The sequence below is a fragment of the Chionomys nivalis genome, chromosome X (assembly GCF_950005125.1).
Source record: "Chionomys nivalis chromosome X, mChiNiv1.1, whole genome shotgun sequence".
Taxonomy (NCBI): Eukaryota; Metazoa; Chordata; class Mammalia; order Rodentia; family Cricetidae; genus Chionomys; species Chionomys nivalis.
Window position 1 is genome coordinate 99,657,680 of NC_080112.1, and position 8,087 is coordinate 99,665,766.

The window sequence follows — 8,087 nt, forward strand, 5'->3', positions numbered from 1 at the left end:
GTATGTCTTTAATCCCAGCACTTGGGAGGCAGAGGCAGGCGGATCTCTGTGAATTCGAGGCCAGCCTAGTCTACAAGAGCTAGTTCCTGGACAGGCCTCAAGAAAAAAAAAAAAGAAAGAAAAAGAAAAAGAAAAAAAAAGAAAAGAAGAGAAAAAGAAAAACAAAGGCACAGGATACACATCACCATTCCTAAAGGGAGTTTCATTTATTTATTTATTTATTTATTTATTTATTTATTTATTTATTAAAGATTTCTGCCTTCTCCCCGCCACCACCTCCCATTTCCCTCCCCTCCCCCATCAAGTCCCCCTCCCTCATCATCCCTAAGAGTAATCCGTGTTCCCTGCCCTGTGGGAAGTCCAAGGACCACCCAGCTCCATCCAGGTCTAGTAAGGTGAGCATCCAAACTGCCTAGGCTCCCACAAAGCCAGTACGTGCAGTAGGATCAAAAACCCATTGCCATTTAGGGAGCATAGTGAGACAATTCCAGAATAAAGGAAATTCAAAAACTAGCAGGACAGGCTTCAAATTCTCATCTTCATGACTGATACTGAATCTCTGTTCCAAACTCCATCTTCTTTCAGTTTTGTTGACTGTAACATTCTTGTCTCTCTTAGGACGGTTCTACACCTAGTCTGCAGCTCTCCTTGGCAGATAACCTACAGCTCTGGCTTCACCTCCACAGTCTCACAAATGGCGTCTCCCAGCCTCCATGCAGGGACTACGAGGCCTCCATGCCTGGCCTCAGTTGCTTTCTGTAAGCATAGAGGAAGGCCCCACAGACCCTGTCTTTGAACGAGTTTTCTAAAGCTGACAAGTTCTGCTGCTTGATGGGACTGGGAGCTTCCCCATTGTTGAGTTACTGTTGCGTCAGGTTGCTGTTGATTATGGTTTCCTTCACTGCTTCAGCTTGTCTTTATTTGCTTTCTACAACTTGTGTGCCTAGCTGGATGGGGTCTCGCTCTGAGGTCACCACTCCCTTCATTCCATTTAGCATCAAGCTTTTACTGAAACTTTTTATCTCCTTGAGCAATGAACATAGCCAACTATACTTCCTAATGTTCCTCCAGAAATTTTGGACAAGTGCAGGAAACAGTTACAATCTTTGCTAAAGTATCACAGTTATGGTCTCTAGACCTTAGTAATATTCTTTCCCTTTGAATCTTCTTGGGCTGAGCCCACATTGCCCTATCAGCATAGTCCCTTAAGTCTCCCTTCAAGTGTTCAACTGCTTTTCTATTCCAAAGTCCCACAGTCTTCCATAGTCCTCAAACAACCGTACAGTTAGCCCTTTCACAGAGATAGCACAGTCTTGGTACCACCTTCTGTCTTAGCCACTGCTTTATTGCTAGGAAGAAACATAATGGCCAACGCAACTCTTACCAAGGAAAGCACTCAAATAGGGCTTCCTTACAGTTTCAGAGCTTTAGTCCACTGTCGTCATGGCAGAGAACATGGCTGCAGGGAGGTCATCATTTCACTATATATACATACATCAAATCAATTCTCTGTATTGTTTAAATCTATATATTTCTGTGTATCACTTATAGATCAATAGAACTGACAAGTAGAAAAGTGACTAATATTAATTACCATCAGTCTACACATTGGGAGTGGCATGTCTAGAGATTCCCAACCAAGGTCCAGAGGAACAGACAAAAGTATCTGCAATGCAATGTGTTGGTCCTTTCCACATACCCGCTGTGCACAGCACCAATGTGAGGCTAATTTCCTACCCACTCCCATTTTACAGATTAAAACTTGAGGAATAGAGATAATAGGGTTTGTATCCATGCCTACACAGTCAGCAAGTGAAAGGCCTTGAATTTGTATCCAGTACACTGTTCTGAACTGTGGGAAAATGTCGGTAACCTGTTGAGAGACAGAATGAGTTGAGAAAAGAAGGCACACTAAAGTAACTCTCAGAGTGTCGGTAAACTGGAACAAGATTAGAGAAAAATAAGGTTGTGGTTTTGGCGAGAGGACACCATTGAAATATGGGTAGAGAAGTCCTAGTGTAGTCTGTTGAGAGTCTCTGGGAAGTCCAGAATCTTAACAGCGAATGGACATATCTATTCTAGGTGTTTTGTCTTCAAAAGGATGGGAGAGAGACAGTGACAGAGAGACAGAGATGGATAGAAAGAAACAGATTGACAGTGAAGGAGAGAGAGAGCATGTGTGAGAGCAGATCCATGATATCTAGAAATGCAGATGGCAGAAGAGAAAGGGGCAGATAAAAGAGGAAACAAAAATCAGAACAGAGTCAAAGTACGCCATTAACCCCACAGCAATTGTGATGACCCACAGAGACGAGGATAATGGAGTAGGCACAAATATGGGAAAAGCCCCTAACTTGGCTTTTGACTACAGCAGTGATAATGAAAAATTGGGGGGGAGGCCTCACTGGCTCTCCTGGAGAGCTCTACATAAACCACGGGAGTCTTGAACTCACATAGATCTGCCTGATTCTCCCTTTCATGTGCTGGGATCAGATGTGTGAGCCACCAAGTACTGTCGAAGCTATTTGTAAAATATGTCTGCTGAACTGGAGGCTAGGAAACTCCAGAGGGTAAGGTCTCTACCTGCATGTCCCTCTCTGGGAACCAAAGGCAAGTAAGTATCAGGGGACTGCTTTCTTTTTAGATGCCCGTGTGTGTGTGTGTGTGTGTGCGTGTGTGTGTGTGTGTGTGTATCTTGTGTGCAGGCTAGAGGTTGACACTGGGATGTCATCTCGGATCACTTCTTCACCTTATTTTTGGAGAGAGGGTCTCTTCCTGAATCTGCAGCTCTCCATTTTGCTGGACGACCTGGTAAGCGAGTCCCAGGATCCACCAGTCTCTGTGTGTCAGTTCTGGTGATCCAGGCACACACTGCCACAAAAGGAACAGAGGGGAGGGAATTGGAGATATATTGGGTCCAAACACATTCCATCCATGTACTAATACTAATTAAAATGTCAAAACAACAACAAAGTGAGAAAACAGGAAATGTGGAGGTATCAAAGACTGAAACCATAGCACATTCAAAGCCAAGATCTGATGACGCACTGTTGGCGATTGCTCAGTCAAAACCTCCTTCTATAACGTAGTGTGTAAGTTCCCGTGAGCTGAGCTGAGAGCTGTGTTCATGGAGCGAAAAGCTGGAGAAATCACTGCAGCTTCTGCACTTCAAGATGACCCATCCTACCAAGGTCAAACAGAGGGCCTCCCTTGTATGCTTAGCTCAGGGGTGAACAGAACCTTCTGTTCTTTTGGAAAACAGGGCCACTTCAGACTTCAGTTGGGCAAAGTTATATCATTTTTATGTGATATTGTTTGCTGGATTTTCCTGTAGGAGCTGAGTTAAAAGGTGAGAATGCATCAGCTTTGGCAAACAGAGAGAAAATTCCAAGGTTTCTGAAAGTCAACAAATGAAGCTTTATCCTAGGAATTCTGTATCCTACTATAAAAACAGGAATAAAATGAAAAAATTCTCCATGAGTATTCATCTTTAACACGATTATATGAAAATATTTTCAATTTTTGCTTGGCAATCTAACTTAAAATTTTGTTTATATATAGATGTGTGTTGTGTACATTTGAACATGCAATTGCACACAGCTCTGGGCACAGGGTGTCAGATTACCTAGCTCTGGAGTTACAGGTTTGTGAACCAACCTACACTGGTGCTGGGAACCAAATCCAGATCATCTGTGAGGAGCAACAAGTGCTCCTAACCACTGAGGCAGCTCCTCTGAGCAATTTAATTTTGGAGACTATTTGGAAAACAAACTATTTAAGCAGAAACTACTGAAGGATGGAGAAATGATGGCAGTGTGTGAACAATGGGTATTGAAACAAAGAGCTGGGTGAAAGACATGATACCAAGTCCCAGGAACCTGCACATGCTAAAGGGAAATCACAGGGCACTGTGAAATACTCTTTAATAAATATTACTAGTTCGCTGCCTCTCCCACCAGCTCCATGAGCTGCAGCGGTTCCGGCGCGGACACCTAGGTTGCTCCAGCCTGTGCTGCCTCTGTTGTGATAGCGGCGCCTCCGGTGTCTGCTCCTGCCAAGGTGCCAACCAGCACAGCCACAAACAGCAAGTCCAGCCCCGCGGGGACGACTGGGACCCGCTGCTGGAGCCGCCACTATGGGCAAGGCCCCCATAGCCGCGCAAGCCAGGAGCTGGAGGAGCAGCGCGGGCCGGCCTAAGAGTCAGCAGGCAGCGCGGCTCCCCCTGAAGGGTCAATGTCCAACAAGGTTTTCACCCTGCTAGCGTGGCCAATGGAGAAGTGAAGCCCATAGTGGCCAGCACGCCACTGCTGGACTTCTTGATGCAGCTGGACTTCTTGATGCGATCCCAGATGCAGGGACTGATTATTACCTGAACCGTGCTGGCTTTGAAGCTTCAGACCCACGCACGATCCGGCTCATCTCACTAGCCGCCCAGAAATTCATCTCAGATAGTGTTAATGATGCCCTACAGCACTGCAAAATGAAGGGCACAGCCTCTGGCAGCTCCCGGAGCAAAAGCACGGACCGCAAGTACACCCTAACCATGGAGGACTTGACCCTGCCCTCAGTGAATATGCCATCAATGTGAAGAAGCCGCACTAGGTCGCTGAGCCAACTAACCCAGATGTATTTGTCTTTTCCTTTCTTCCCACAACAGCTTGTTTTCATAATAAACTTTATTGTGACAGGCAAAGAAAAAATAAATAAATAAATATTACTGGAACTGTCAAATTCAGAAGCTTAGCTAAAAATCAGAAATTTTTACACCGGAATTATTGGAAGCTACAGGGCAGCTTTGCAATGGGGATTCTGAGCTTTGTGTGTGGAGACAGAACTGGCTTAGAGTGCAGGCTCCTCCTGGGACAGATGGGATGAAGTTGGGAAATGGTTGCTTGGCTACCAAGCATACATGAAAGCATGCTTTCTTTGCCCATTTCGCAAACGTTCCATCAGAATCTGTACCCTGGATAAGGAAGTGGTCTTTGTGCTCAGTCCTTCACACTCTACCAGATATAAACAAGTGCTTTGCTTCTGTATACTTTTACCTTGTTTCTAGGTACTTCATTTCTTTTGATTACTGTTATTTATTGAGACATTGTTTTTTGCAAAGTGAGGTAAGACTTTCTCATGATCATGTACGCCAGTAAAGGGGGTCCAGAGTTGAGGTAATGCCTTTTAGTCTGTATAAAAACATACGAAATAAAGCTTGTTGTGCAGTTGTTCATACTCTGTATCCCTGCCCTGATTTGCTCGAGACCCTTACCCAGAGACCCCAACGCACTAGACGTTGCCATTTGTGGGCCTCTCAGTTTGGGATGGGATTTTCCTTGGTCAGAGAGATGTGATTGGGACTGGAAGGAGTAGCTGCGAGGTGTAAGCAACTGAGCTTTTGAGATCATAGAGTGAGGCTTCCCTGCATGGGGTAGGTCTTTCCTCGGGGCCTCTCTTCTAGGTCAGGTGGGTCAAGCTATAGGGCTGGCAAACAGCAGTGACTTCAGAGTTCAGATCACAGCCATGTGAGGAACATGAGAGAAATTCATCTAGGACAAGTGAAACATGGAGATACATCTGGTATTGGAGGCGGGGAAAAGTCTGACCTTAATGTGTAGTTGTCCCATCAAGTCTTACCTACATGCACAATACCTATTTCAAATTCCATATCATTCTAAATTATTGCCAGTAAATCTAATTCAAGCTGTGAGTTTAGGATTTCCAGGGGTTGTTGTCTGTACTTCAAATCTTTCCATTTTTATTTTATGAGTATTGGTGTTTTTCCCGCATGATGTTTGTGTACCATGTGTGTGCAGTGACCAAAGGGGCCTGAAGACAGTGTCAGATCCTCTGGATCTGGAGGTACAGGTGGTTATTGTGCCCACAGTGTGGGTGCTGGAAATCAGACCCCAGGTCCTCTGGGAGAGCAGCCAGTGCTCTTAACCACTGACCCATCTCTCCAGTCCCTTTTGTAATTTTTATGGCTCTTGAAAAATCCATTATTCAAAGCCTTTATCTCAGCTGGCTCTAACTGAAGTGTACATATGGAAATGTTGACTAAGACCTCCTTGTGGAATATTTAAGTTTCAGCACTTTCAAATGGTAATTCTGGAAGTTAAGGATGAGAGGAGAAAAAACTTTGCTATAGGTTTATAAAACATGATTTATAACAAATTAAAATACAAACTAAGTATGTTAATCTATCACACATAATTTGGAACCAGATAAATCTATACTGTCTTACAAAAGAAGGTATTTGAACTTCTTAAACACCTGTTAAAGTAGCCAGGGAGACAGAACAGCAGGTAAAGGCATCTGTTGCCACACCTGACAGCGTGAGTTCAAACCATTGCACCCACCTGTCAGAAAGACAGAACAAACTCCTACAATTTGTCTCTGTACAGCATACACGATACGTGTCAAATGTGACAAAATGTTAAAATGCTTTGAATATATAAACACATATATTTAAAAATTATCCCCCCAAATATTAGGTTTCATTATGGAATTTTTATGCATCATTTTTAATTTTATTAGAAACCACAGTTAAGAAACTTTGAAATTTTAAAGAGACCTTCAAGTGTTAATTCTGAAAAAATTAAAGGATTTGGTATTTTGAAGGTCATATTCTTTTATGTTGTGATAGTAACGAAAGGTACTGGGAATAAACAAGGAAAGGTTCTGGTTTAGAAGCTATGTATGTGTGTCAAGAAGGCAGAGGTCTACTGTAGTGGCTAGTTTGTCACCTTACAGAAACTAGTGTCATGAAGAGAAAGGGGACCGTAGATGAAGAACTGTCTCCACCAGATTGACCTGTAAGCAAGTCTGTGGGGCATTTTTCTTGATTACTGAATGGTTGATGAAATAGATCCCAGCCCACTCTGGAAAGTGCTTCCTGGGCAATTGGTCCTGGGTTGTAAAAGACATGTTGTTCAACAAGCCACAGAAAGACACTAAGCAGCTTTCCTCCATCTGTTCTGCCTCTGCTCTTGTTCAAATGCTTACTCTGACTTCCTCCAATGATGGCCTGAGATTGGGACATGTAAGTCAAACTACCTTTTCCTCCGTCAGTTGCTGCTGAAGTTTTTATCACACCCATATAGAAGCAATAGAGTACACTCACTTAGGTTACCTTTCAAATCTACGGAAAACAAAGTGTCCAGAGCACCTGTTTGCACGGGAGTCTCCAGGAATACCATTCACATCTTCAGTAGGACAGGAATAAACTCCAAGTTCTCTGTTCATTGTAGGGTCTAGTTTTCACCTCAGGGTGCAGTGCTGCTGACAGAAACAAGGCAATCAAGGCAAGACAGAGAGAGAAACTATGCCAATATTGGTCCAGTTTCAGCTTCCCCAGTATTTTGATACTGTTTACACATTAGTCAGATACGTACTTCTGAGAGCACAAGATCTCAGAACATATAGTGACAGCCATATGGAAAACACAAAAGAGAAAGTTCAAAGAAACAGGTAAAGTTAATTTTAATATTTTATTTAATATAAACTGTCCAATACTTTCCATCTTTAACTTGTAAACAATAAAGGTAAATTGCTCATTACAATGTTATTTTAGTTGGTTTTTGAAATTTTGTGCATTATATAATGATGTAAGCATTATGAAAAGTGTACAAATTTGGAATGTTATATCACAAAATAATTATGATACATGAATTACAGCATATTTTAACATTCTTTTTCTATTTAGAAATATGTTACCACCAAAATAAAATTAATAAAAACAAATATTACCTGCCTTGCCATTTTCTTATTACATTTTGCCTGTAAAATATAGTTTGAACCCAGGCAGTGGTAGTGCAAGCCTTTAATCCCAGAACTTGGCAGGTGGAGGCTGGTGGATCTCTGGGAGTTTGAATTCAGCCTGGCCTACAGAGTGAATTCCAGGACAGGCTTCAGTGCTACAAAGAGAAACCCTGTCTCAAAACACCAAATAATTTATATAGTTTTATACATTTACCAGTATCACTATTGAAAGCAAAATTCCATTACTTTTTTCTGTGGTCAGACTGAAACTGAGCATGACCTCACTTAAAAAAGAAGACAATGTAAAAAATTACGCCATTGCATTTACTAATTTA

At 42.5% G+C, this 8,087-nt stretch overlaps 1 pseudogene; it reads left to right on the plus strand.

Moving 5' to 3' along the window:
* The first annotated feature begins 3,963 nt into the window (after nucleotides 1-3,963).
* On the plus strand, nucleotides 3,964-4,602 carry LOC130868169 (transcription initiation factor TFIID subunit 10-like; annotated as a pseudogene).
* Nucleotides 4,603-8,087: the final 3,485 nt, after the last annotated feature.